This window comes from Coffea eugenioides, chromosome 5 (assembly GCF_003713205.1).
Source record: "Coffea eugenioides isolate CCC68of chromosome 5, Ceug_1.0, whole genome shotgun sequence".
Taxonomy (NCBI): domain Eukaryota; kingdom Viridiplantae; phylum Streptophyta; class Magnoliopsida; order Gentianales; family Rubiaceae; genus Coffea; species Coffea eugenioides.
The window spans coordinates 34,726,643-34,750,480 of NC_040039.1; the positions used below are offsets into that span (position 1 = coordinate 34,726,643).

The 23,838-nt window shown below is 34.5% G+C and overlaps 1 long non-coding RNA gene and 1 other non-coding gene across 2 annotated transcripts; both read right to left on the bottom strand.

Moving 5' to 3' along the window:
* Positions 1 to 14,361: 14,361 nt before the first annotated feature.
* LOC113772062 lies at positions 14,362 to 20,815 on the bottom strand. The gene is made up of 8 exons (XR_003468466.1): positions 20,296 to 20,815; positions 19,774 to 19,902; positions 19,343 to 19,469; positions 19,025 to 19,256; positions 17,539 to 18,243; positions 16,815 to 16,832; positions 16,446 to 16,521; positions 14,362 to 14,976 (listed from the first exon to the last, which is right to left on the bottom strand). It is a non-coding gene; the product is annotated as an uncharacterized LOC113772062 (long non-coding RNA).
* A 1,852-nt stretch (positions 20,816 to 22,667) lies between these two features.
* LOC113772709 lies at positions 22,668 to 22,770 on the bottom strand. Its single transcript, XR_003468667.1, has one exon. It is a non-coding gene; the product is annotated as a small nucleolar RNA snoR103 (small nucleolar RNA).
* Positions 22,771 to 23,838: the final 1,068 nt, after the last annotated feature.

Consider the following 23,838-nt stretch of genomic DNA (forward strand, 5'->3'; position numbering starts at 1 on the left):
TTCTTTCTTTCTATCTTTGTTTAGCTACAAAGTTTCCTTTTCTCTAAGTGACTTGAGTGCTAGCAAATGGCGCTGGCTGCAAACACAAACTTCCTCCAGCAGGTTATTAGTTTCCACAATTACATCATTTGGTCTTTCAGATGCTATTATTTTCCAGAATCGCCTGACTTGGTCTCTTCCCAGCAGGTTATTTTTGCCTTCATCATCGCAACTTTGCTCAACTTCCTCCAGATCATGTATCACAAAAAACCCGAGTCGCCTTTCGAAACCCATCCAAAAACAATCTTGTTGGCCATCGGAAGTTTGCTCATGTATTGTTTATCATATGATATGAAGCTGAGACTCAGATTATCTGAAAATCATCATACGGCCAACTACTTTTTCCGTATTACCATGGCATTCTTTAGTGCCCTATCCGTGGCCTGCTTATTATCAATCCTGTTCCCTGAGTGGCTCAGCTTCCTGCTGTTTACCCAAGCCGTTTTATACACACTCAGTTACTTGCCTGGATTCCTAATTCGAACGATCTGGAACTGGTGGCAAGCAGTTACTTCTCTACACTTCGCCGTCAGCAGCGGCAGCAAAGAACATCACCAGGATTTACAAGGCTTGTTTCTGGTCAACTGTTGTGGAACGCAGAAGACGACATTACAGACAGATCCCGTCGGCTTCCTGTTTGATCATCTGATTAAAAAGTAAATCATAGTAAGAATGCTGAGTCTCCTATATAGGAATTTAGTAGTTAGTAGAACAATATTCTGGCCATATATACCATTTGGTCCATTCCAATATGGTTGTATCGTTTATGTGTACTTATATTGTTTTAATGTACACTTTTTGGGGAGACTGCGAAAGGCTGGTTTGGTAGAAAAGTTTTAGTTTTGAAAATATGCAGAGTGTTACCAGGTCGATGTTTAGCCTCCTTGGTGAAGAAGAGTGGATCAAATTGTAGGTGTTGGATCATGTTTGGATTTGTTTCTATAATGTCTAATAGTTGTGTTTTTAAAATTTCCGTTTCTCATCTTTAAACAGGTGAAGAAGATGGGGCATCAAAAATGAAAAAGATTTCACGAGGAATAGAACGTATGAAAATTATCAAAAAAGGGTCAGTGAGACAGTAGAGTAAGTCAAAAACTCAAAGGCGAAATTGTACTAAGCTACTTGAAATTGAAAAATGATGCATAACTGTTTATGATATTTATGCTCTAAAGTTTCTACAAGTTGTGGATAACTTTTCTTTTTTCTTTTATTATTATTATTATTTTTTTGCAATAACAATCTGAAGAATTAATAATAGAGATGCATAGAACAAAATTAATTCTAGAAATTACACACTCATTCCATCCCATTGTTACAATGTTTTTTTTATTCAAATATTCCACACTTATCTCAGAAGATAACTGTGAAGGTTTGGGGAGTCAACACAAATTTAATTACGACTGTGACACAACAAAAAAATACACACACACTGAATTAAACTAAAGATAACATAACATAACATGTAGAAGCATAATGTGAACAGAGAAAGAGGTCGAAAATTTGCCACGTCACCCATGCACATTAAGTACAGACTACAGATTAAACTGGCTGAAAATCGAGGGGAGTGGCAATTCGACTTTCCACGGTAGGGTTTCTTTGCGTTGTCAAGCCCAAAGTCTATGAACATGAACAACTTAATCCCAATCCCGCCCCTCAACACTCCCCCCAAAATCTCTTTTTCTTTTTTCCGTCTTGTTCTGTTAATTTCTGGTTCGTTTCTTTTGTAAATTTGAGTTTTGTTCAAAAGTTATGAAGCTTTATTCTTCTGTAAAAAAAAATAAGAAGGCCTTAGTCAGGATTTGAGAGAGAGGGGGGGGAAGAAGAGACGGAGAACAAGGGTAGCTGCTGCGATAGCTTTGGTAGAGATCCGATCCGATCGACCACCACTTTCATAGGAACAAAAGCTTCTGCCGACGATCTTTTTTCTTTTAACAGAAGAGGGCGATGGCTATACTTGGGAGATTTACCAGTTGTAGAAAGTGAAGCTGGTTGGCTGCGATATCCTTGTTCATATGGTATTTGCTTCTTTTCATCACTTGGACTGCTAAAAAGAGTATCATCCTTCATGATTCTGTTCAAAGACCTTGCACATGATAACATTAAAAAATTTATTCTTCAAGCAAATTTTTTGCAAAATAGATATTTTAATTTTCTCGTTAGATCCATTTCCACTATTACCTCCACTGCATAGAGGTTTTGATGATAGGATTTCTATCTCTCTGTTGTTTGGAAAGACAATAAATAACTATTATGCACAAAATTTTACATATCCTAGGAAGGAATTGTTCACAGTCTCTCCTTTTGTGTTTTAAAGTGTTGTACGTTGTTTGATTTCACCTGTTTTTGCTTTGACAGGCTGTTGCATTTTGTGGTCAGCAAAAGCCTTATCCTTATCGTTGTTTCATCCGTTCCATCCCACGCTTTGCTTTCAATAGTTGTAATTTGATGCATGTGCTTGTTTTGTGCTTAGTGTGGTTGTACTTATTATGAATTTTCTGTTTTGCCCTTAAAGATGCTTTAATTATGGTTTGTTTTTAGAAAACTTTGTTTTTTGGTCATTTATTGGTAGGTTTAATCAAATGCATTATTAATGGAATTTAGTTTTTCTCAAGTATTTGTATGAAATCACTTTTTTTAATGGGATTTGGTTACGTTGAGAGGTAGAGTTTATGTCAAGATGGATAGAGGTAAGTTTATCTTTTTTTGCAGTGAGTTCATCTTCGATGGTTTTGGTATAAGGACAACTTCATGCAAAAGTTTACTAAAAGAAGAAAAATTGTTATCTTATATTAATCACTGGAGCGGTGTTCTTATGTTTTTTCGTTTATGCTAAATAAAACATAGGCTGTATATAATATTAGGTCCTCCGCCTCGATGATAAGAAAATATTGGATGAAGACACTTGAGCCATATTCCTAGCTGACTTTTGCTCCATATCTTTTGCAAGCCATATTCCTCCTCGATCTTAATTCTGATTCTATATTCTATATGGAATATACAAGTTGCATTAAAGATTCAAAACCTACTTTCGGCTAAAATTGAAAAAATGAAAGAAATAAATGGATTTAGAACATTTGTTTCGACTATTATGGCGCTTTTCTATTTTTCTAATAACCACTGCTCACATTGGTCGTGCTTTTGATGCACGTAGAAGAGATGTTTGAAGTGTTTTTGAGTTATCTCGTATGCTGTAGTTAAGCATGAGCACTTCCTTCAAACTCATTTTTCTTAAGCAACTCTTGATTCTGCCTTAATGAAGAGGATCTTCATAATTAACTTTACTACATACATTCGAGCTTTAGAAGAAAAAGATTTGTTTCTTTTTTAAGCTAAGCTGATAAAATTGTGCGTCATTCATCGAATAGTTTGCTTCTTGCAGGGCATTATTTCCTTTTGCCGGCAAATAGAATTGCTTCTATAACATTAAACCCATCTATTCCTAAGGTCATTATCTATGTTTTCTTGGGTTTTAAATTAATCTCATTTTATCCATGGGTCCTAAGAATTGGTGCAGAAACGATCTCAACATATTAGTTTCTCGATTTATTTGTAGCAAATGTTCAAGTTTCCAACAAATTATCAAGTACTGTTTTGTAATAATATAGTGTGTGTGTGTATATATATATTAGGATAAATCAAATCAGAATTCTTATCAAAGAATAGATTTAATCAATCAATCACACAACCTCAAAAGGGTTCCTTCCGAGGTCTCACTTTAGGCACCACATGATAGATATTCTTTTTTCTATTGATTTCTAGGACACCATCTTGAAATTTTGTTTTCTATCAATTAAGATACCTCACTTCTAAAAATGTAAAATTAATGCAACCATTTTGTCGATAGACAATTATTAAATGGAGAAGACAAGAATTGGTAATGCATCTGTGAGTCTGTTTTTTTACAACGATTTTTTTTTTTTTTTTTTGCAACAATTACACTTCAGAAGTGCATGTACAAATGGGGGCTGAATTTCATAATGTGCAACTGCACTAACCCCTCGTCCATGTCCATAGGATACATAGGATAGTGTCTGTCTACTCTACTTTTTAAGGAGGGTTAATTTGTTCTTTACGATCAAAATTCTTCTTCTGTGCTATAATTAGTAGTGATTGGAAAGAACAATTAAAGGTGGAGGGGACTTTGTGGGCATGATTTACTTAGTAGTGTATAGAAGAGTATTAGGGCTGTGGTAGAATACTACCACTACTTGGTCTTGGAAGAATTAGATCAAAGTGCAAATTTCAATACTTTCGGCGCCGTTGGATGAGTGGGATGACGCAGCAGATGACGTTATAGGGCTGACCTCATTTAGTAGTAGTAGTAACTAGTAAGCCACGTACAGGCTGCTGCGTTATCATCAGCAATCATCATGTCATGTGTCAACTCACATGACATTTTGTCCATTATTTTTGGTGTCCAAGTCAATCTCAAGTTGTAGTACATCATTAAACTATTCTGCTTCGCCTCTGTTACATTTTCACCATACCAAATCATACTTAAATAAACTAATGGTACATTTATGGAGTCTTTTAAAAGTGCTAGGAATTCATATTGTAATTCACATTTTCAACAAAAAGAAAAACGGGTTACCCTTAGATTCAGTGTCCATAAAAGATCCAATTTTTGTTGATTTTGAGCTGATTAATTTGTACGAGATACTCCCCATGAATTACCTTTTTTTTTTTTTTTTTGGTTAAGATTTTAGGAGGAAGACCTAAGTTTGCAGTCGAAATAAAAAAAGAAATAATAACTCAATAAATTGTTGAAATTATGGCACCATGAAGGAACAACTACTGGTCATCTAACGCATACAAAAGCAAGAAGGGATGGCGAAACTCCTCTATCCAAGAAATTTGATCAACTTTGCCTTTAAAACCAAACCTACTGCAGTACCACGTTTTGGTGCTGCTACTACTAGGAATATGCGGATGATTTTAGAATATGAGGTGGTCAATGTATGTGGCACTTCAAATTCTAGAGAAACGATTGGACCATGCCTTGTGATGCATCTTGATGTGAAGATAAGTGAAATTGGACATTTTTAGTTGCGTGGCTGGTTTCTTCCCAACCTGCCATGTAATAGTGATTAGCCTTAGTCCTGCTCATTAGTACTACTGACTTTGTTCCAATCATGAGATCTGAGCCTTTAGCACCATTCTTATTGTTCATCAAGAATAAGGTGTTAGTAATATTCTTTAGTATTATGAATTAATTCAATGCTTTTGAGTGCAGCTCCTAAATAACCTAACTAAGTGATTTATAGCTTTGGACAATCGTTCCTTGAATAATTCTCAGCCCAGACTATTAGTTTTTAAAGAGGTAACCTGTACTGACTAGTAATGATGGGCTCGTTAACCAGTATTGGGCAAAATACCTTGTTGGCCTAAAACTATTATGTTCATATACTTTGACTAACTATTATTTTTGTATTTTTGGCCCTCTAACTTCTAAAAGCACATATTTCCTAGCCTCTGTTTGTTGGTGATGTTAAGGCCAACAAAATTTGGATCACACTCAATCCATATGTAAAAAAAACTGAAGATTTAGGAAGTTAACAAAAGAAAAGAGATAATCCTGAGAAAAGGGCTTTTATTCAATGCAAATATGACCATATAAATCATAACATAAGGAATTCAATGGAAGAAGTATAAGAGAATTTAACACAAAACGGGCCTTGAAGTAACATGGAAATACTCACAAGAGTGCAAAGTTATGTTGTGAAAATTTAGATAATCTCATACCAAATTTTTTGTTGTTTTGAACTTTCTTTCTTATTCCAAGGAATGTTTTGACATATGATTTGAAATATATTGTAAAGGATTGTAAAACGACGGTAAAACTGTCTTTTTTTTTAGATCTACTCAAATCTAGCAAGATTCACAGAAAATCGAACATAGATTTGAAATCCACACAAAAACAAAGTCTAGAGGTGCAAATTCATGTAAATCTTGTCGTAGTACTCTATAGTTGTCAATACTTGGTCAATGACGTTGACCGGTAGTTGATAATTGTATCCATGATTGGATGTGCCCGAGGAAGAAGATGATCAAAACTACGTCATTTTGAGATAAGTTTTGTTAGGTCTAACAGTTGAAATTGACGAAAAAAGTTAAAAGTATTTGCTTTTAGAAATCGAAGGACTAAAAGTATACAATTAACAGTTAAGATTGCTAATTGAGCAGTTATTATGGATATTCAATGCCCAAAGTCATCAGTACCTCAGCAGTGAGCAACACCACCGGTACCTCGAGCGGTCATTATGGAGATTCTATGCCGCAAGTCATCTGTCACAACAGTTAAAGATTGCTAAAAATGTACAAACTAAATATTTCCAGGACCAACCGAGTTTTTTGGCTGGCTACTTTTTCTTCTTCTTGATCTATTTTGTTTTAGCTTTGACTGCCTTGCCAAGCATAGCACAGCACCAAGACCAAGTAAAGCTCAATTGATTACATTTATATATATGTGTGTGTGTGTGTACATGTATATTTAATTCTTTTAGTTCGTCAATAACAGGTCAAAATTGTTTTGATTTCCAGTTCTAGTAAATTGGGTTTTCTCTCTCCCTAGGTAATATCCCAACAGTAAAACAGGGCCTAGTTGGCTTTGATATTCTAGTTTCTCAGTTTTCGCAATTGCTTTGGTGGATCCAAATTGATAAATCAACATAAACCCAGAGTAACAATTACAAGAAATATCGGTACAGAGGCAAATGGAAATTTTCTTCTACCATTCAAACTAGGCGCGCTGCAGCAACTTCTTACGAGAATAACTCATGAACAGAGACTACTGACTCGTATACAACACATGGCACGTAATTCCCTTTCATATTTTTCGTAAACAGATTTTCTAATCATATTTTTACTTCTGAGTATACATCTAATTGTTACAACAGTATATTTTTTCTATAAAAATTTCTAATTGTTTGGATAGGGTATTATTTGAAATAATTACTGTAGCACTTTTTGTGATGTGATGTATGTGAGATAAAAAGGTGGTTGGGAATATAAAAAGGTGGGTTGAAAAATGTATTTATGATGCAAGCGAAATATTATTTGGGATAAGTTTTGTATCCAAACACTAATGTAAACAAACCGTAACTATTCTGACTTCTATCCCAGTTACTAATCATTAAGGGAAATAATCCCACGTGACGAGGAATGCAAATCAATCATACAATCCAAATCTACTAGCCAACCAAATAATGACATGTAGCCACTAAATAAAGAAAACAAAATACTAATGCTTGGTTTATATTTTTCTATAGTTCAGTTGAATACTACTCAATTTCTACATTAATATTGGAGTAATTGTTCTAGGAGGAGAATCTAACTATCCTTTTTTTTTTTTTTTTTTTTATCTTTCCCACAACTATATGTAATTTTAGAAGAAGAAAAGGAATTTTTAAGAAAATGCTTGAAGCATAAGACCAACTGATCATTGTTTTAGTGGGCGAAAGCAACTCATCCTTTTGTCTTCTTATTATTTTTAGCGGTGATTAGAGGAGATTTTAGCTTTGACAAGACTCTTGATGGGTTGCTTCCCCAGTAATGGTTGGGAGCGTTGAAATTATAAAAAGGAAAATTTTATACTAAATGACATATGATTTAAACGAAAAAAACAAACTAATGAAGAATCTATCTTCTTGATTCTAAGAATTTTTATATTTATATCTATTACTTAGAAATGTTGTGATTTAAAGTCATTTTTTGTTAATGGCCTCACAAAATTATTCAATTAATGAGTTCTTTACAATATATTTATGTATATATTCTAGCGGGGGTGGGGTAGAATTTAAGAATCAAAGAAACGGGATTGATTGATACACTAGAAAATTTTAGTCAATTTTCATCTTTTCATTAGTTATGTCTGTAAGTTTATGAAATACTTCAGTAACTTGAATTTATTTGTACAGGTACAATCATATATAGCAAGTGTAAACATTTTTGGTGTACTTGGATAAGCTTTTATTTGCAAATTTGTTTCTCCGTCAACAAATTTATTATATATTTTTTAGGAACCTTGGCCCATAAGGTTGACATTCTCGACTCAACTTGCCATGCTCTCTGACGATTGCAATGTCCCGTCACTCCCTTGACATCATCGTTTGATCATTTATCCGTACTATCCTTTTGACCATCAAGCTGAAGTTTGTGACTGGCAACTTTCTTCTGGAAGTTGTTGGTGGGCAGTTTATCGTATGTCGCTTTCTAGTTCAGATTATCATTGACAACACGGAAACGTTTGATGAATTTTTTTTGAAAACAAACTCTCCTTGCACTTATTCCATCCATAAACAAAGGGGTAATCTATATTGACTAGTAATGATGGGCTAATCAAAGCAAAATATCTTGTTTGCCCAGCCTTGTTTGGATTGTCGTTTTCCGTCGGAAAATTACGTCGCTTTCCGTGATCACATTTCCCTATTACTTTTTTCCCTCACATACATCAAATCGCTACAGTAATTTTTCCATGAAAAATGCAATCCAAACACAACCTTGTGAGTCCACCACAGAAACAAAGGTTTCACACTATGTGCTACCACTATTGTAATTTTTTTCATTAAATTTTTACGTTTCTGTGTGCATGTTTTTTAAATTATTTTTATTTCGTATGCATCAAATTATTAAATACATTATTTTTTATATATAAAAATTTTAATGCATAGTTATTCAAACGGGCCCTTAGTCTCTCAGTCTACGAGTAAAATAGGACCCCTAAACCCAACGAGTTGTATCATCCTTTGCCATTTTGACTAATAGTGGTGGGGCAGCATTTTACTGGGCAGCTTATCATGCCATGAAATAGGATAGATATTATTATTGTTACTATTATCTGCTCAGGGTCAATAACGAACCATTATTGTCCGTGGCGTCCGAGGTCTAAACAAAATGAGATTGCGTAATCTTGACGTTGGGAGCACAATTTAAAAAAAAAAAAAAGTAATTCATGTTCTTCCGATTTGCAACCTATATCTCTATTGTGGAATGTACCACAAAATTTAATTCTTCACAACAAAAAAATTTATGATTGTTTGAAATAGAAGATTTCTTAGAATAATTTTTTTAAAAAAAATACTGTAGTAAATTTTTTTTTTTTTTATGTGATGCATGTGAGATGAAAAGATGGTTAAAAAAATTGATTGAAATATATGTTTATAAATACAATCAAATAAATTTTTACAAACAATGAACTATCCAAACGCAAGTAATGTGTTAGTCTCATATATATACTCAAATAACTTGATAATCACCCTCTAATTAGAATTGACATTCAGTCAAATCTTCTCTAAGATTTTCGGTTGCACTATATATGTCGAAAGAAGGGAAAATTAATTGTGAGAATACTGTAACAAAGTAATTTGGCTACTACCTTCTCATCTCACCTTGCTTAACAATTACGTGATTTTGAGGGGGGAAGGGGGCCGCGGCGTTGGGGAATGGTCGGAAAATGATGCACCAAACAAGTCAAGTCGTTGGCAACTTGGCATTGGTGAGAAAGAGACTGGTGAAATAAGCCGCAATATTATCCATACATTTTGACTTGTATCAAGCCGCAATAGCTATTCCATAGTGAAATAATAAACTATTAACTTGAAGTTCATGTACGCATTACCTATTCAAGATGTTCGATTCATCACACAAAAATCAATTTATATTTCTAGAAGTTCGTGTACGCATTACCTATTCTTTCAACTGCTGACTCCAAACTGATTACTTAAACTGTCGGCAGTGTAATGATCAATCTGGAATTAATATACGGTACAATTTTAGAAACCTCCATTGAGGTTTATGACTATTTCATTGGCCTCCCTCTAGGTTTTAAAAATTACGTTAATCTCCCTTAAGATTAATTATCTTGTAGCATTTAGACCCAATCAACAATTAAAAAGTGATATTGAGAGAGAGAAAATAATATGATTTCATCATTGCCCCTCATCTACTATATTATTTAATTAGTTTAATACCAACCCATACATCAAAGAAAAATACTAAAATTTGCAGTTTTTCACTAGGGATCAAATCATTTATAACATAAAAAAAATAGTATATCATTTGATATACTGGAGTTTCTTTCTAACCTTTGTACAAAGGCTCACACTTGGATAGGCTCGATTTTTAAATATTCAACGGCCCAAATTGTATCATATCATCTCACCAAGTGATGTGACAAAATTTAGATCATTAGATCTTTGAAAATCAGGTTTACCCAAGTTTTGGCCTTCTACAAATGGTCACAAATAGCATTCTTCTACAACTAATTAAGCAGTATGCAAATATCAACTGGGAAACATATATATTGACTATAAGAAATGATCCCAAAGAGGCGTGCTACATTTGATCTCTATGACATGTGAAGCATTCAGTACGTCCATATAACTCCAGCACCCGCTTCTAGCCACAATTGAGCAATTATTTGTTGACCGATATTGAACAATCAACAATGTAAGGAACGGTGATCAATTATTCGCTTGACCATTTTTGTCGAGAAGAATTCTGTTTCCGGGTATTTGATTTTTGCCATGGCTTGGGCCGCGAACATCCTTCATGATTCTGTTCAAAGACCTCACACATGATAGCATAAAAAAAATTATTCTTCAAACAAATTTTGGCAAAACAGAGATTTTAATTTTCTCAATAGATCCATTTCCACTGTCACCTCCATTGCATCGAGATTTTGATGAAAGGATTTCAATTTCTCTGCTGTTAGGAAAGACAATAAATAACTATGTAAAACTATGCATAAAACTTTACATTTCCTAGGAAGGAGTTTTCGGTCTCTCCTTTTGTGCTTTAAAGTGTTGTACGCTGTTTGATTTCACCTCTTTTTGCTTTGACGCGTTGTTGCCTTTTGTGGTCAGCAAAACCCTTATCCTTATCCTTGTTTCATCCGTTCCATCCCATGCTTTGCTTTGAACAGTTGTACTTTGATGCATGTGCCTCTTTTGTGCTTCTTTTGAATGAAATTTGGTTATGTACGTCCAAAGGTAGAGTCTATGTCAAGATGGACAGTTTGTGCCAAGACAAAGAAGTTTGAGTTCCAAGCTCTGGGGTGTTTCTTATTATAATAAGAAGGATTTTTTTTTTTTTAGTCAGTTCATCTTTGCTGCTTTTGGTATAAGGACAACTACATTCAAAATTTTACTAAGAGAAGAAAAATTGTTATCTTATGTTTTCTCATTTATTGTAAATAATCGAGAAGGCAACGCTGGTACATTTTATTATTACATGTCATGTATAATTAATTTCATGAACTGTCTTTATGGTATAATTAAATATTTTAACGTCAAATTTATTTTCATTCAAAATTTACACAAGGGTAAAAAAATTTCAGCATGCATCATGCATCATGCAGCATGATGTAACTCTATAAAAAGTCTATTTTCTTTGGCCAGCCAAATTCCTTGGTGGGCGGCATCGGGTGGGGTGCGCCAACTTTATTGCTTTCCACGCTCACTCCCCAAGTTCTACGCACGTCCCCCGGCAACCCGCACGCACGTTTTCAATCATTAGCAAATGACAGAAAAAATAAAAAATGATTATGACTAATTATCGTATAAAAAAAAAAAGATTATGACCAACTTACCGATCTTGACTATCTTGTTTGGAAAACTATTTTTTTTATACAAAGTTTTTACGTTGTTCGTAAAAATATATTTTAATTATTTTTTTATCTCATATACATGAAATTGCTATAATATATATTTCTATAAAAATTTCAGAAAATAGCGATTCGAATGGCCTGACGTGGCCATAAAGCCCACCAAGCAAATCACATCCTTGACCAATTGGTTATGATGAGAAAGAGTAGTTGATTTGTGTTTGGTGTTATCGCACATTTATTTTAAAATAATTTATTTATATTTAGACACACAGTCACAATAAATTCACTCTCTCTATTTAAGTTTTTTTATTCAAATTAATTACACTTTTCTCAAAAAACAAATATTTGAAACTCCTTTTAACGAGTATTGAATGAATCACTATCTCGTAGAGATGAAGTCACTATGGTGGCATAAGACCTTAGAGGTGACAAAAAAGCTTCTGGGGATGAGTTAGCCAATCAGTGGTTGGATTGGATTGCCGGCGGCGGGTGAAGTGCACAAATTCTAATGCTTTCTACCAATATGTTATCTATTTGATCAACTAAATTTTGAGGTCTAGAGCACGTACCCATGTTAAACTAGGGAAGTTTTTGGTTCAAAAATATTCCATTCCAACAGAAATGTAACGAATAAAATGCAACCCTTAATTTTTCGATCTAAGATAATGCTAGTAAAACTCTTATCAGTAGTACAAAACAGTTTGTCTTGAAGTTCGTGATAGGACCTCAATAGAACGCAAAAAATAAAATTCAAAACTCTTATCAGTAGTACAAAATAGTTCTTTTCTTGTTTCTTTTTTGATTCTGAAGTTGGTGCAATTTCTTGGATGAACATTTACTTTCACTTCAGGTCACAAAAAAAATTTTTTTTTGCCTCACATAACTCATCTTAACTCTGTTTCACGAATTAAAGATCAAGTCAAGGGTAGGGACGGAATCAATTTTTGTGAAAATACATTTATATGGTCATGTAATCATGAAAATCATCCTAACAAAAATTTGTAGCTTTTTGATATAACCTCCAACATCACGTGTGCTTCCAAAATCATCCTAACATTTGGATGGAAATCTCAATCTTCTAGACAATATGATAGCCTTAACAAGATTAGATAACTGAAAACAGCCTGATATGAGTTTTACAGGTATCCCAGCACTACTAAAGGAAGTTCAAAAGCTTCAAATAACATCGTCATATGTTATTCTAAGTACAATGCCATCCAGACCTGATGGCCAATATATTGTCCAATTTTGAAGACAACTATACACGTGTTCATGAGGTCTTAACGTTTTAGGCTGGAGGAAGCATTGAAAGGACAACACATTAGCTATGACATCATGGATTACAGCTACTTAAACAGAAGGGAGCCAAGGTAAATTACAGAATATTAGTATCATGTACTCAATTTGGACAAGAAAAGCATGTGGAGGTTCATTTGTTTACCAGAAACAGAGAATTTTAATCAACAAGCATGCAGGAAAATTCATTGCGATAAACAAATAGTATAAAGGAAAGCAAACTTAGTAATACGAAATCACGATGTACATAGCTGCACAAAATATCATAAGCAAACCTTAACTGTTGTTACATTGAAGTTAATTCTAGAGATACACTTTAGTGAAGTTAACGGGAATTTACTTCCTGCCAAGAACTTGACCGATTCGAGCTTCCAATTGGACAGATTTGGGTAGTGCGATAGCCTTGTTTTTTAAACAACCTCAACAAAAGCCAATGCTTCAATGAAGAAGTATTTGCACAAACTCATCCAATGTTAAAATTTCGTCTATACATCAAAGAACTAAGATAAGCAATTTAATATTTATTTAAACAAAAAAAAAAGTTCAAACTGTTGCAGGCCAGTAACATAAGAAATCAGAAACACCAAAAACCACTTAAGATATTCCCACGTATCCGTGGCATTAAAACAAATACAAATGTCAAGTTACTCTATAGAAGTAAAATTACATGCCTTAGAAACTAAATAAAGTTCTAAACTAACTCAGAGAACACGGAAAAGCCTTAAGAGTAAGTCCAGAGTATAATCCTAATTGACGCTAAATTCTTCTTATGAATCCTGCATACTTGCAAAGTTAATGTTCCTAGTAAATGAAATCAAGTAAAAGCGGATTCACAAGGAAAGACTATAAATGATTTACAACTAAATATCAAGTTCAAATCAGTAAACCAATAGAGTAACATGAAATAATATATCCAAGAAAAGGAAGTAACAATAAATGAGATGTTGCAATAGTTTACTTTTCACGTAAACTTCTTGCGTGCTTGACTAACTCCAGTGTTGCTAGAAATATTTATCTCATTAAAGGACTAAGCAAAATCAAGTTAAAATGAACAGGAAGGCGATGCACAAAATTACCTCAAGCTAAACTATCAAAATTAGTGCAAAAGGACATTAATGGCTGAATCGAGTGAGAAAAACAGGATTCGTAAAGTCTATTAGGACAAAAAATTATTACTAATGATACTAAGAACATGAAAGCGACACAAAGATTTCGATTTAATCATCCTTGCACCAATAGCATTCTTTACTGGACCTAATACACAATCAAATGAATATTACCAAAAGCCGATTTAACTGAGTAACTGAAGCTACTGAATACATAGAGAAAATACAATGACTGAAATAGATCAAAAACCTAAATGGTTTGCTGTATTCCAGCATATTCAAGAGGGATGAGAGAGGAATGTAGATATTCACCGATATCTCAGAGAGGAGATTGCAGCAGAGGGTGGTAAACTTCTCAATTCCCAATAATAATCTTTTCTCTAGATATCTAAGTTGTCTTTTTCTTTTGCTGCAGGAAAGAGAGTTTAGAGTTGCATGTTTTCTTGGAAAGAAATACATCGGTAGTCTCCTCAAAGAAACAAGATAGAAGGCTGTAGAAGATGGAAAACAGAGGCACTAAAATAAGTAAGGAATTGCTATAAGCAGGAGAGCTTGATGCTCTGTTTTAAGTTTTAACGGACTTAACAAACAAAATCAATGTCCAACATTGAAAGGCAAGGATATCCAATAGCTCCTACCAACTCAAGACTAACTCCACTATCTCATTGAAATGGTAATAAAACAGCCCCAAAATGGCTCTCATTTACACTATAACTGGACTATGTTGACTCAATTTTAAAACAAAATAGAATTGCAGGTTGGGCCATAATAAAATGAGATCAAGAGCACAAAACTGCATATGGGACATGAAAAGCGTTCTTAGGAGTACCTAGATACCGTAATGCTGCATATCAATATGTTTCCATAACTCGTGGAGAAATGGCTTTTATCAACTGTCCATTCATCCTTGCCCAATCCAAAGTGGAATAGCTGGGTAATGCAGCTCTCCCATATTATAAATGAAGTATACATCAAAGCAGGTTGAACAATAAGCATGGAATGTATAGTTAAATTCCCTCAAATTGAACTCATATGAAAAGGGTTAAATTCCTGGATAATCCCGACCCCAAAATATTTTAGGTTGTAGCAAAGATCATTTCAAAGTTTCCATTTTGAACAAAATAAAGCATAAATACCAAAACATTACCTAAAAAACACAGTTCAAATTGAAATCAATGACCAAAACCAAAAGAGAGAAGATTCAATAGCATTAGCTTCACAAGGAGGAAGGCCATGGAGGTTCAGTGACACCAACATAATCAACTCGAGCCTGGGGCTGCCACATGGCACTTACAATCTACAAATTGGGTGGAATATTCAATAGAGCTTCCTCTTTCCAACCTCTCCCTCAGTACCTCTCGTCAGTTACGTCTTTCCATTGTCAAGAGTTTATTGGTATTTGTATGTATTTTAATCATGCAGAAAGAGACCTTGTAGTCAACCACCTGATTTATTAAAGGATTGAATCCAAAAAATATTGTCACAAAAGGCAATTCACTGCAATAAATAACCACTTAACTTGGGATGTAAATAAATTATGAGAAAATCATCTGTCCATGAAAAGAATTAAGAAGCAAAGTGCCTGGTTTGTACTTGAAAGACCAAAAAAGAACTGTGAGTTTTAAGTATATGAGAGCAGGCGAGAAGAAGGGTAAGTCAAAGAAAGAAGAAGAGCTGCGAATGAGAGGAGAGAATTCTGGAACATAAGTAGAAAACCGAAAATAGACCTTCAAAGTGATGTTTATAATTGCACGTGGGATACAGGTGGAGGAAAGAAATCGATGCCTATTTAACTCTAGCCCACGTCAGTGCAATCTCTATTGACCAAAAGCCCAAGAAATCAAGATTAACTTTTATGCTCAAACTTCAAGAAAATATTCTTCACATACATCAACAATGATCAGGTACTAACAATCGTAAATTTTATAGTACATCAGAGTATATGTTTGGAAATTTTGAAAACTAAATATTTGCAGCCTTTGGGTGTAGAAGATATAAACATCCAGCAACGATTTAATCTTAAATTAAGAAATTTAATTGGACCATTAAACTCATGATGCAACATCCACTTCAACTTTAGACCCTAATAAAGCAAAGCAGCCACTGAAGCTTTATACAATACCTATACAATATACAAATGAAGCAACTTAGAGCCGTTTGACCCCAAAAAAAAAAAATTTGAAGCTACTCATCAAGTATATTAATTGAGGCGAGTACAATGTTTGAAAGCAGTTAAATTGTTTGGCTTAAACTGCAGTTTGCCCTACCCACTTTTATGGTTTTATCAACAGCCCCATATATAACTACGTCATCATATATCATTGTACTCGTAACTGCAATATAAGAAACTAAATTCCTTTAACCTTGGACAATTGTAAGGCAAAGTGATTGATATAAACCTGTTCAGAGATACCAAAGTGAGTCCCTTCCTTCCATTTGCCTTTCTTCCGCAAGTTTCAATTTTTCAAGAATTAACTGTTGGCAAAAAAGAAAAAAGTACAAATTGATTTATGGAAACCTACTGAAATAAAATCCACAAGAAAAAAAAGCATAAACGATTTCATTGTAGTAGAGAGAGAGAGAGAATTTTATGTAAGCAAAGAAGAGGAAGAGGAATGAGAGGGGATTAAGCTCCAAAAACCAAGTCCAACCGAATCTCACGAAACAAAAGCTGGTAACAAACATAGCAAGGGGCGGCAAGGGTGGTGGGCTGGAGTCTGGAGGAAGGAGGAAGGAGGGATGGTGACTAGGAGAAGAGAGAGATTTACCTTGATTCCTGAGTTGTGCTGCAAGGTGTAAGCAAGCGAAGGTAGGGGTGTGCATCGAATTCGAATTCGGTAATTCGGAAGTTTGAATTCGGAATTTTTCGAAATTTTGGTATCTGGTAATTCGACCGAATTCGATTTCGAATTCACCAATTCCGAATTCGAATTCGTACCGAATTCAATTCGGAATTCGGTAAATTCCGATTTCACCGAATTCGGAAAAATTTATATATTATTATATAATATAAAATTTATAATATTATATAATATTATATAAATTTTATATTATATTATATTATATTATATAAATTTTATATAATATTATATAGTATTAATTATATATTACATGTAAAAAAAATATATTTATATATTAAAAACGAATTTGAAATCGAAATCGGAATTCGAATTCCGATTTCGAATTGTGAATTCGAAATCGGAAATTCCGATTTGAAAAACTCCATTACCGAATTCGAACCAAATTCGAAATATATGAATTCGGAAAATCCGAATTCGATTCCGATTTCCGATTTACCGATTTCGAAAATTCCGAATTCAATTCGAATTCGATCGGTAAATCGGAATTTTTCGATTTTGCACACCCCTAAGCGAAGGGGAGAAATTGGTCCGGTAATTAGAAGAGCAGGAAAGAAAGTGGTAATTAGAAGAGAGCAAGGATTGAAATTAAGAGCAAGGAAGAGAGAGAGAAGGCAAAGGAAGGAGTGTGCACCCGATTCAATGAGGCTGTCTGCGCCCACATATCCCCAAGCCGCCCAAAAATCATGCAACCAACAAACACCCCCAGAGTTCATGAAAATTACGGAGTAACCAGACCATTTCAGTGTTCATCCGAGCTTACACACTTTTAGTGTGGCTATGATATGATATCTAGTCAGAATTTACCCTTTTTTGGGATGGGTGGGAAGAGGAGGTGGACTCTCTCCCTGTTTGCGTGCAAGGTTCTACATTTCTATGCTACTCTCCGAACAGATCATGACAAAGACGTTGATAGCATAAATTATGCTGCACCTTCAGATGCCCTCCAAAACAGTATCAAAACCATGGACAACACCACGAAGAAATGGAAAGTACTAAAGCAACTATAAGAAACTTCCAGTAAAGTGAAACTTTAAGTCTGTTTATAACATATTATGGCAAAAAACCACATCAATTTCTTTTTCTCAAGTTATATGTAAAAACATAATCATACGACTGAGATCAACACTGTGAGGAAACGTGCTTCATCCTCTTTAAGATTTCAGTCCATTTGATCCATAGCTCCAGAAACTAAAGAATATATGTGAAGTTTGTAAAAGATATTAGCACTGAAATGGAATAGAATATGAACCAGTGTTTGGATCTTTCACAGCTTTGAAATTGTCAGCGCTCATTCCAAATTGACCAGAATTGCAATTTCCAATTTCCCTCAGCTTACCTGATCAAAAGGTAAACAATTCAACTTCGTGAGAGATATCATCATATGCAATTGAACACACATATAAACTGGAAATAATTGATACCCTAAAATACTTTCACCATCAACCGTATCCAAGTAAAGCAGACAAAGTTAAGCAGATTTTGCTGCAATTGTCCAGGGTTCAACAAAATGAACTCTCCTTGCTTGAGGTGCCAAATAGGGAAAAAGGAATAGGAGAAGCAGATATAACCCATAGAATGTAAGAATAAAGTCACAAACAATAATGTTGGCTGCCAATGAACTCAGAAAAAGTGACTCAACTGCACAAGGCGTGTTGAAAATATGCAGACAAACCAAGATCAGAAGTTCAATAAAAACATAAACAAAAGGATTGGAGTTGTTCTATCAGCATAGTATGGTTTCCAAAATCTACACCTTGGGTTCAGGAAAGTACAAGAATCTATTCTCATTTAATCATGATCTCCAAATGCAGCAAAGATAAACCATGAACAGCTTGAACAAATTCGCCCTCTACAACTTCAAGCACTGCCAGGCTATTAATAATTTGCAAATACTTCACTACAAAATGAGTCCATCACTTCAACACGCATCACAGGATATGATGACAGAAACAAATGTAGTTCATTCTTGAACTACCTCAGCTTAACTAAATGCAATTTGTTCAGGCACTAAATGTTATGAAGGAAAAGCAGACAAAAGCACGCTCAATTGCACAAGCACAGTAACACATACCATAAGAAATACCTTCACTCTAGTTCACATATATGGAAGTGCTTACATTTCCCTTAAACCATCCTTTTGCTAATCTCAGTAATCGTTTGTCCACTTCCACAAGCATCTATTCTTTAGCAGCACCTGAAGCAAAGCTTTATCTGCTCACATTAACCTTCCCCTTCCTCCAGAATCTTCCGAATGCACTAGCCACCTCAGCTCACACTAGCTCCTTTTACTTTTGCAAAAATTCCAGATCCTCTCCTCCTCCTCCACTCTTCTCCCCTAGAACACATTTTCTTTTGCAAAAATGAAGCATTCCTATATTTACACGTGAAGAGCAAAAAAGAATCATTTAACAGCAACTACCCAAAGAAGTTCATACCACCAATGGTCAACAATCATTTCTTCCTTCATCTTTTGACGTTTTTCATCTGCTAATGGCTTCAAGCGAACAATCTGTCTTCTAGCTTGATCATATGATGGGTCAACTTCCAAAACCTTTGTCATATCTGCATATTGTAATGAACACCAGCATAGGAAACAATAAATTGTGAAAAGCCATATGGACTATATGAGAAGATTAATGAATGCCATTGGCTTTGCGTGTGTGTGTGCTTTTGTGTGTGTGAGAAAGAGAGAGAGACAGAGAGAGAGAGAGAGAGAGAGAGAGAACAAGCAAGATTGCAGCCATTACACATATAATAAAGCCACCACAAATCATAGATTAGTCTTCTTATAAGCACAAGTTTGTGCTAGAAGTTGTCAGCAGCTGCTCAATGACAGTAAAATATTCAAATTCTTACACCGACATACCTGCTATAGTCTCTTCAAATTGTTACAACTTTTCATACACCTCTGCTCTTCTTAGCAAAACACTTATGTAGTTAAGGTTTAGCTCCAATGCTTTTGTGCATTCTTTAATACCATCATCATATTTTTTTTCTGTAAAACAAACCACCAAAAAGAACTTCATCAAAATCCAGTCAAAAACTTACCAATGCATGACATATGTATAACAATGCATATAAATAATGATATCACATTAGGAGTTATTTGCCAATCAGCCAACAGGTATTAGCAACAGATAATGGAGGCTGCTGTAACGGCAACCACCACCAAGATGCTTAGTGAGGAGGCTAAGTGTATGGGTCCTCTCCAACACAGGGAAAAGAATGGGAAAAGAATACTTTAATGGACAACAAATTATAGCTTTAGGAAAAATTCTAAATACTAAGATAAGTACCTTCTCTTCTCCAAAGATAAAGGATAAGTACATCTTGTTAATGGACAACAAATTATAGTTTTAGGAAAAATTCTAAATACTAAGATAAGTACCTTCGCTTCTCCAAAGATTAAGGATAAGCACATCTTGTCTGCCCCTATGAGCTGAAGAGAATTGATATCCAAATTTGATAGTTCAAATCAAATTGAAAGGGATACAGCTCAGATTGATGAAAACAGATCTTCGAGGAACCTTATTTGGACATAGCTAACAGACTTTCTTCCATGTTCACCATTGACACATTAAGGAGATTACATACAGATTAAGGCATAGCACGTTGCCATGGCCAACTTTCCTACTCGTCAAGATTCAAATCTATCAGCTGTCCAATGTAATTGGAACAATAATAAAAGCGAGGTCTATTTAGATCTGGCAAGAAGAGGTGTAGACAAAATGAGTATTAGCCGTTTATCACTATCAGAGCCAATATATCTTCTTTATAATAACTCAAATTCAGCCTTCATGTGACCATATCTAGATAACAATGTCACCAGTCAAGAAACTTCAAGGAAACCTATAATCATGTAAAAAGACTAAATTAAACATTCACAATTTTCACAACAATGCAGTTGCAATAATATCCACTTGTCTCTTTAACAAAAAAAAAAAAAAAGTCTTTGTTTCAGACATGAACTATGTACATGTTTTATTACAATATTATTTTTAGAATTTGCCTCAAGTTCCATCAAATGCTCTCGCAGAGAGAGTTTTTTATAACACAATCTTTATGTTTTACTACTCAGCCAAATGATACCCAAGATCAACCCATACTAATCAATTACAACATTCAAAACTGCATTCCAACTCATAGATATAGAGAAAGTTAAAGAGCAACTTTTCAAGAAATACATGCAAAAAGTACAATTTTGCCATGTATCAACTCAGCAAGATGAAAGCTTACCAGTTTATTTAACATGCAGCATGATTTGTATGGCATACTGACCGTAATTCAACAGATTTGGATATACTGGACACAGCTGGTAAAGCAATATCATACTTAGACAATGCCTCTTCATCTTGACCATCTTTAAACAATGTATTATCTTCAACTTTTGCACGTTGGCTTCTGTTAATGCTTTCTGCTCCAAAGAGAGATAGCTTAAGAGATGACAAGAACTTCTAACAAAAATACAGCTACAAGAGTTTATAAAAAGAACCAGGGCAATAACAGGACAAGAGGATTCCCACGTGACTCCAGCTTGGATCTTCACCAAAAAATTCAGCTTCAACTTCTCTTTTGACTTTCAGAATGTTTTCTGCAATGCTGACCACCCCCAAGATAAACAGCCCAATCAGATACATTCAAACCTTTAACAGAAGTTTCAAAAATCATCCTTTTCTGGTGGCTAACTACACACATTTTCACAGTCCAAGACAGTCCACATGAAGAAGTTCAATAGCAAAAGAAAAGAGTCTTGATTCTTAACCGTGAATCATAATCAAGTAAACAACAGATATGCTAGTCTGGTAGATAATCTGCCAGATAAATAAAAGAACAAATTTCTGAACTATGCTTCTTCCTACCATGAACAGAATAGTTACTATCTAATCTAGCTAAAATAAAAAATCCAATCCTATTCAAGTGTACAACAGACGACATAAATTGTATACCACTTCACCTGAAAGTGACTGAGTTGTATCATACAATTTTCACAAGTATCAAGATTGATACTGGGACAAATGATCAATACTCATCTTAAATACACAAGATGTATTTAATGTAAAACCTATTTCGCCATTGTCAACACTTTGAAATATTTCAAACTCCAACCGAATATTTATTACTGAGAATAAAACAAAGGAACAATGTGGTAAGAATACTTCTCCCAACTGCAGCAGCTGGTCCCTGGTATATTGAATATGTTCCCTACCCCAAAGAGAGTGTCTCCAGTATACAATAGAAAATTAAGAACAGATTGGAAAAATCAGCTAGAGCAAAAATAGCCCAATGGAACAAGTAAGAATATGGACCTAACAAACAAGGGTGACAATTGAGTATTGAGTATTACATGATTATGCAATTAACAAAATGGTTGCTAAGTCCATTACAACCTAAAAACTAGGGCATTAAGTTGGTTTAACATTTCGACCGGAAAAAAATAAACATCACATATCATTATATATTCAACCAATGGTGCAGAAGTTCCATGCAACTGCCCCATTTTAAAATAGAAAATAATTCAAATGCATGCAGAGTCCTTTGCAAACTATCCTTGGATGCAAAAGTAAAAAAGTGAGATCACAGCTGTTCACCACCAAGTCGTAACGAAATCAAGTGCATACAGAGTGGCAGGTGGCGATTAGATAGACAGCACGGCGATCTCAATATTCATCATTATAAGGAAAACGAAAACCACAATTTTGAGGAGGCCAGGCCTCAAAAGGAGCATCATTTTTTACTCCTTAAAACAATCTACTGGAGCTTTCATGTATGTAGGGCAATTTATGGGCTACAAGATACTCGTTAAACACCCACCTGAAGCCTACTCATGTTATCTCCATATTTACAGCAGATACACATCTTAAATGCACTACCAAGAATTAGGAACATTTTAATCAGTTCCCTCACAGGCTCGGCAAGGGTAACTACATACAATGAGATATCAATAGCAATACACGCTGTTGAGAAACAAAAGCTGTGTGGTTTTATCCAGCAAAGAAAGCAGAGGAATTACAGAGGGGCATACCATAATTAGCACCCCAAGAATGTTTTCAGAAAAGAATCGAGTACCCAAACCAAATTGTCTGAGGAGAAAACACTGATTTTGAGGAATGAAAAAAATAAGTTGAGAACTCAACAATTAAATTTTGGCCCGTAAAACTCCAGCTAAGCACATTAATATCAGCTTCATCAAGGAATCAATATCATCTTTCTCAAATCAAGACTATTCTCAAGCAAGAAGAGAAGCCAATAAGCTACATAAATGGCTTGCATCCCAGTGCTGCTGCAAAAATCAAGAATTTTTAATCACCTTAGAACTGTCATTTACGTATAAACACATCTTCAACTGTGCTAAAAGAAAGGTTCCATACACATAAATGAACAAGATTTCCATGATCCAACCACATTAACTGTTTTACTTGATACAGAGGCGAAAACACATGCTTCTTGGAAAACAAATTCCTTGCCGAACATAATGCACAAAACAACATCCTTGGAAAAAAATACCTTGCCTAACATAATGCAGAAAATGAAAAATGACATTCTTAAAAACAAATATCCTGCCAAACATTAAGCAGAAAACAAATTTCCACAAATACATTGTGCACATATCTATGTGATTATACATTTTTTCACACGTACAACTGGCCATGTTAATTTCCAATAACACAACTGCTACCATGTTTCCTGCACTAGTAAGTCCACCAAACCTCAAAATTCAAAAATTTAACAATCAAAACCAGCAAGAACAAGACTCAAACTTCCATAATCAGCTGCAAAACTTTTTCTTAAAAATGCAAAACCAAAAAATTAGCACTAAACCCAAAACTAAACTAAAATCTACAAAACGAAATACAGAATCAGCACCAAACAGCTTCACTTACACACCAAACCATAAAAATCCCAAAGTTTTCTAATCTGTTCACCAAATTAT